Genomic DNA, 6,386 nt, shown 5'->3' with positions numbered 1-6,386 from the left:
ATAATGACATTTCAGTCAACTATCAACCGCATATATGATGGCGGTCCCGTAAGATTACAAGAGAGCTGAAAAATTCCTATTGCCTAGTGACATCATAGCCATCATAGTGTCATAGCGAAATGCATTCCTTATGTGTTTACGGTGATACTGGTGTAAATCAACCTACTGCATTGCAGTCATATAAAAGTCTAGCATATATAGTTATGTACAATATATAATACTTGATAATGATAATAAGCAACTATGTTACTGGTTTATGTATTTACTATACTTTACCTTTTATCCTTATTTTACAGTGTGCTCCTTCTATTTATAAATAAAAGTTAGCTGTAAAATAGCCTCAGGTGGGTCCTTCAGGAGGGATTCCAGAAGAATGCACTGGTACCATAGGAGATGACAGCTCTGTGTATGTTATTGCTCCTGCAGACCTTCCAAAGAGACAAGTTGTGGAGGTGGAAGGCAGTGATATTGAGGATGCTGACCTCATGTACGCCTAGGCTAACGTGCGTGTTTGTGTCTTAGTTCTTAACAACAAAAAAGTTTAAAAAGCAAAAAATAAAATAAAAAATTAACAATAGAAAAAACGTATAGAAGGAAAGAAATATAAATAAGAAAATATTTTTGTGCAACTGTACAATGTGTTTGTGTTTTAAGCTGTTATTACAAGAGTCAAAAAGTTTTTAAAAATTCATTCTACTATAAAGATACATGCACACATATGTTTATTGCAGCACTATGCACAATAACAAAGACTTGGAACCAACCCCAATGTCCATCAATGATAGGTTGGATAAAGAAAATGTGGTACATATACACTGTGGAATACTATGCAGCCATAAAAAAGAATGAGATCATGTCCTTTGCAGGGACATGGATGAAGCTGGAAGCCATCATCCTCAGCAAACTAACACAGGAACAGAAAACCAAACACTGCATGTTCTCACTCATAAGTGGGAGTTGAACAATGAGAACACATGGACACAGGGAGGAGGGAGGGGAACAACACACACTGGGGGCTGTCTGGAGGTGGGGGGCAAGGGGAGGGAGAGTATTAGGACAAATACCTAATGCATGTGGGGCTTAAAACCTAGATGAAGGGTTGATAGGTACAGCAAACCACCATGGCACATATACCCTATGCTAACAAAGCCTGCAATGTCTGCACATGCTATCCGAAACTTAAAGTAAAGATTTAATCTAATCTTCTATATATATAAAATATTTTTAAATTAGGAAAGTTTTATAAAGTTTTATAAAGTAAAATGTTATAGTAAGCTAAGGTTAATTTATTATTAAAGAAAGAATATTAAAAAATTTTTAAAATAAATTTAATAAATCCTAAGTATGCATTGTTTATAGAGTCTATACTAGTATACAGTAAGGTCCTAGGCCTTCACATTCACTCATGACCCACTCACTGACTCAACCAGAGCAACTTCCAGTCCTGCAAGCTCTGTTCATGGTCAGTGTCCCACACAGTGGTACCATTTTTTATCTCTTTTTTTTTTTTTCTTTTTTAGCCAGAGTTTCACTCTTGTTGCCCAGGCTGGAGTGCAACAGCATGATCTCGGCTCACTGCATCCTCTGCCTCCCAGGTTCAAGCGATTCTCCTGTCTTAGCCTCCTGAGTAGCTGGGATTACAGGAGCATGCCACCACGCCTGGCCAATTTTTGTATTTTTAGAAGAGACAGGGTTTCATCATATTGGTCAGGCTGGTCTCGAACTCCTGACCTCAGGTGATCCACCTGCCTCGACCTCCCAAAGTGCTGGGATTACAGGCATGAGCCACTGCACCCGGCCCATTTTTTATATTTTATACTATACGCTCACTGTACCTTTTCTATGTTTAGATACACAAATACTTATTTTGTTATAATTGCATACAATATTCAGTACACTACTATGATGTCCAGGTTTGTGGCCTAGGAGCCATAGGTTCTACCATATTAGCGTAAGTGTATAGTGGGCTCTACCATCTAGGTTTGTGTAAATACAACCTGATTTCTCCACAAGGATGAAGTCACCTGAGGACACATTTCTTAGAACATATTCCCATTGCTAAGTGATGAATGGCTGTGCTTATACTCAAAAATTACTCATTGTTTATCCAAAATTCATAACTGGGTGGCCTGTATTTTTGTTTGCTAACTGTGGCAACCCTATCACCAAGGCAAATTTCACTGGAAGAAATTTGAAGCTGTCAATACAGTTTTTAATCAAGCACATAGACTTTTATTCACACTTGAAAATCAACCTTAAATCATCCAGAGAGTACATTTGCGGTCTCCAGCTCCTTGTTTCCCATTGGCCCTCAGCCCATTCCAATCGGCCTCACAGAGCCCCATCACCCCATGGAAACAGGTGTCTTCATGGTCACCAGCACGTTCTTTGTTGCCACACCCAATGGACACTTTTCTGTACTCATGTTAACATCTCAGCCGCATTCTGCAGTGTTGACCTTCTCTCTTTTGAAAGAATTCGGCTCTGGCTTCTGTGACCCCTTCTCTGTCCTGGTTTTCTACTTATCTAGCCACTAATTCTCATCTCCTCTATCAGATCCTTCTCCTCTAACTCCAAATTGGGAACTCCTCATGGCTTCATACAAGGTTTCCTCCATCCTCCTCTGTATCAACACTGTCCAATAGAACTCTCTGTGACGATGGACATGTCCTCTTTCTGCACCATCCAATGCAGTAGCCACTAGCTACATATGGCGACTAGGCACTTGAAATGTGACTAGTGTGACTGAGGGATGGAATTTTAAATTTTATTTAATTTTTTAATTTTTTTATTGAGAGTTCCACTCTGTCACCCAGGCTGGAGTACAGTGGCACAATCTTGGCTCACTACAACCTCCACCTCCTGGGTTCAAGCGATCCTCTTGCCTCAGCCTCTGGAGTAGCTGGGATTACAGGCATGTGCTATCACGCCTGGCTAATTTTTGTATTTTTTGTAGAGACTCGGTTTCACCATGTTGGCCAGGCAGGTCTTGAACTCCTGACCTCAAGTGAACCGCCCACCTTGGCTTCCCAAAGTGCTGGGATTACAGACATGAGCCACTGTGCCCAGCTAACTTTTGTTTAATTTTGATTAATTTATATTACCACATATGGTGAGTGGCTACCATGTTAGACAGTACAGCTCTAGATTATCTTAGTAGGTAAGGTACTATTGGCTTTAAAAAGCAGCTTTATTCTTATGATCTCCTGATATTTATCCACATCTGTACCCCTCCACAGAGCTCCAGGATTGTGTCCATCTGATAGCTTCAACAACTCACAAGCATTAAGGGACCATAACTGTTCTTTTCTTAGCTGTCAATACTTCAGGAATGGTACCACCAGTTACTCAGTTTGTTGAAGCCAGAAAATGAGAGTGGTTCTTTATTTTTCCTTATTCCTTACTATCCACACCTAAATCATAAGCAAGTTCCACGGATGTTACCTCCAACTTACTTTTTTTTTTATAGGCACCCTATTTACTTTTATTACCTGGCAGGATTTGCAGGATAATTGCCCAGAACTGGCATATTGATCCAGATTTTTACATTACCCATGACTTTTTGTCTCTTCCAAGCTGCAGGAGATCACTACTTGATTCAGGGAAATAAGCAGGGTTAGTCACAGGTTAGGAAATCTGCATGGGGACTGTGTAGACAAAGTAGGAGGCCAGTCATCCCCAAGGGGCTTTTATTGGCTCTGCAAGTCAAGCTTGATTCCTTAAAGGGAAGCACACTTCTAGTCAAAGCTTGGGTAAGACAATCAGTTTCTCGAATTGTGTCTTCAGACTTCTATTGGTGTAGTGCATGCAGTTAACTCCTGTTTGACATTCATGAACATTTCAGCTTTTCATGAGTCCTGCACGTTTTTTCTCTATTCCAATGTTGCAATCTTCAAAGCTATTAGAAACCCCTCAAAGCTATTAGAAACGATCCCAGATGGGGCCCTAAAATGAAGCAGCGTCATTATCTGGGGTAAATATCCAAGTTTTGTCGTCTCACACCGAGGAAATTGAAGACGCCTACACACAAGAAGTGAGTTTAAGAGCTCAGGTTTAATAGGCGAAAGAGAGAAAGGAGAATAGTTCTCTCTCCTGCAGAGACAGAGGCGCTCCCGAGTGGGTCTTCCCCAATTACATTTTGAGTCTGTCTACTTCCTTCCATCTCCACCGCTACTACCATCTAGTCCAAGCCACCATTTCTTGCCTGGACTACTTGCGGTCATCTTCCTGCTTCCTAAACCCAGCTTTAATCCAGTATCCACACAGCGTCAGGATGATTCCTCTCAAAACATAAATTGGATCATGCCACTTTTCTGCTAAAAATTCTTCAGTGGTAGCCGGGCTCGGTGGCTCATGCCTGTAATCCCAGCACCTTGGGAGGCCAAGACAGGTGGATCACGAGGTCAGGAGTTCGAGACCAGCCTGGCCAAGATGGTGAAACCTCATCTACTAAAAATACAAAACTTAGCCGGGTGTGGTGGCATGCGCCTGTAATCCTAGCTACTCGGGAGGCTGAGGTAGGAGAACCGCTTGAACCTGGGAGGCGGAGGTTGCAGTGAGCCGAGATCGCGCCACTGCACTCCAGCCTGGACAACAAGAGTGAAACTCCGTCTTAAAAAAAAAATTCTTCAGTGGTTTGCCATGGTGTTTGGAATAAAATCTAGATGCCCTGTATTGGACTTCAAGGCTCTGAGGCCTGCTTTCCATTTCAACCCAATTCATGCCATACTTCTCCTATCAGTGATAAGTTGATCGCTTGTTAACTTGACACCCATATGCATCTCCTTAAACCATACTAAATTTCCAAATAAAGACATGGTAGCTCAGCCTAACATGATGCAACTAACACAATGTAACTATCTGCATGCAACTGAAAATGCATTAATCTCTTTTCCAGAATTCAGATTCCAGGATTTCAACATTTGGAATTTTAATCTTTTGGGATTGTAGTTTTTGAGATTTTAGACATTACGGATTTTGATCTTTCTGGATTTCAACATTTGGGATTATGGCATTCAGTATTGTGTCTTTTGGGATTATGATGGGCACCACCTAAAATCATGGGTTTGATGTGTTATTTATATCTTTTTCTATTATACATTAAAATAAGTCAGTAACTATTAAATATTTGTGGACTGTCTAGACTCGCTCTGTACCCCATGGGACCCTTGTACCACACGTTGGGAAACGATTGTGTCAGGGCCTCCAGTATGTCTGCTTACTCCCATCCCTGGCCCTTCCTCCCCGTCCTGCCGGGATTCCTCAAGTCCCACATTGGAACACTTAGAAGCAACAAAGCTTGCTCTGTGCCAAGAGCAATGCTCAAGTATAAATGCAATTTTATTGATAAAAGAGTAAAATCAAAGCCAATATAGTGTATTGGCTAAGAACAGGGAGATGACCTGGATTCAAATCTTGGTCTCCCACTCGCTCTACAACTAATTTCACCTCCTCGGGTAGCTCAGGGGACAGCTGTGAGGATTCAATCAATTACATCAATTAATGTATGTCCAGGGCTTACAATGTCTGACACGTGGTAAATGCTGATCTATATATTAGCATTTCTTAAATGTTCTTTATGTTTTGAGACAGGGTCTAGCTCTGTTGCTCAGGCTGGAGTGCAGTGATACTATTTCAGCTCACTGCAACCTCTACCTCCCGGGCTCAAGCCATCCTCCCACCTTAATCTTCTGAGTAGCTGGGACTACAAGCGTGCGCCATCACACCCGGCTAATCTTTGTATTTTTTTTGGTAGAGATACAGTTTTGCCATGTTGCCCACCCTGGGCTCAAGTGATCCACCTGCCTCAGCCCCGCAAAGTGCTAGGATTACAGGTGTGAGCCACCGTGTTTGGCCAGTAAGTACTATATAAATGTTAGATATTATAACTTGTGAGTTTTGGCAATGGAAGTTCAAAGAAAAAAGTAACCAATGAGTGTACTAAGCATCTTTCCCTTTGAAAAAAATTGGTTGGTTAGAAACTCATAGGAGTGTACTCATACCTACTTAATCTTTTGGTAATACTGCATGCATTTGTGATGTTTGAGTATTAAGCTTTTATGAATTAGTTGGATAACATAGAATGCTCAATGATTTAAAATGGCATCTGACTTACTGCAATTTAGCTATACAAATTGATTATTCTATGCAAATTTGAGGATGATACTTCTAGGCACCCCCCCCTCAAAAATATATTGCTCATGTAGTTTATCTTTATTTGAAAACAGAATATTTTCACTAAACATTAGTGAATATTGGGAGCAGTGCAAAAGTGTCTGTATGTGCACACGCCAAATGTTTTAAAAAGCCTTTCTGTTATGACAGAATACAACAACAGGTATTTCGCAAATAAACTACAAAACAGTCAAACTAATACTTTTTTTTTT

Source organism: Rhinopithecus bieti, unplaced genomic scaffold (assembly GCF_001698545.2).
Source record: "Rhinopithecus bieti isolate Rb0 unplaced genomic scaffold, ASM169854v2 scaffold_19939, whole genome shotgun sequence".
NCBI classification, from domain to species: domain Eukaryota; kingdom Metazoa; phylum Chordata; class Mammalia; order Primates; family Cercopithecidae; genus Rhinopithecus; species Rhinopithecus bieti.
Note: the sequence above shows the minus strand (reverse complement) of the source record.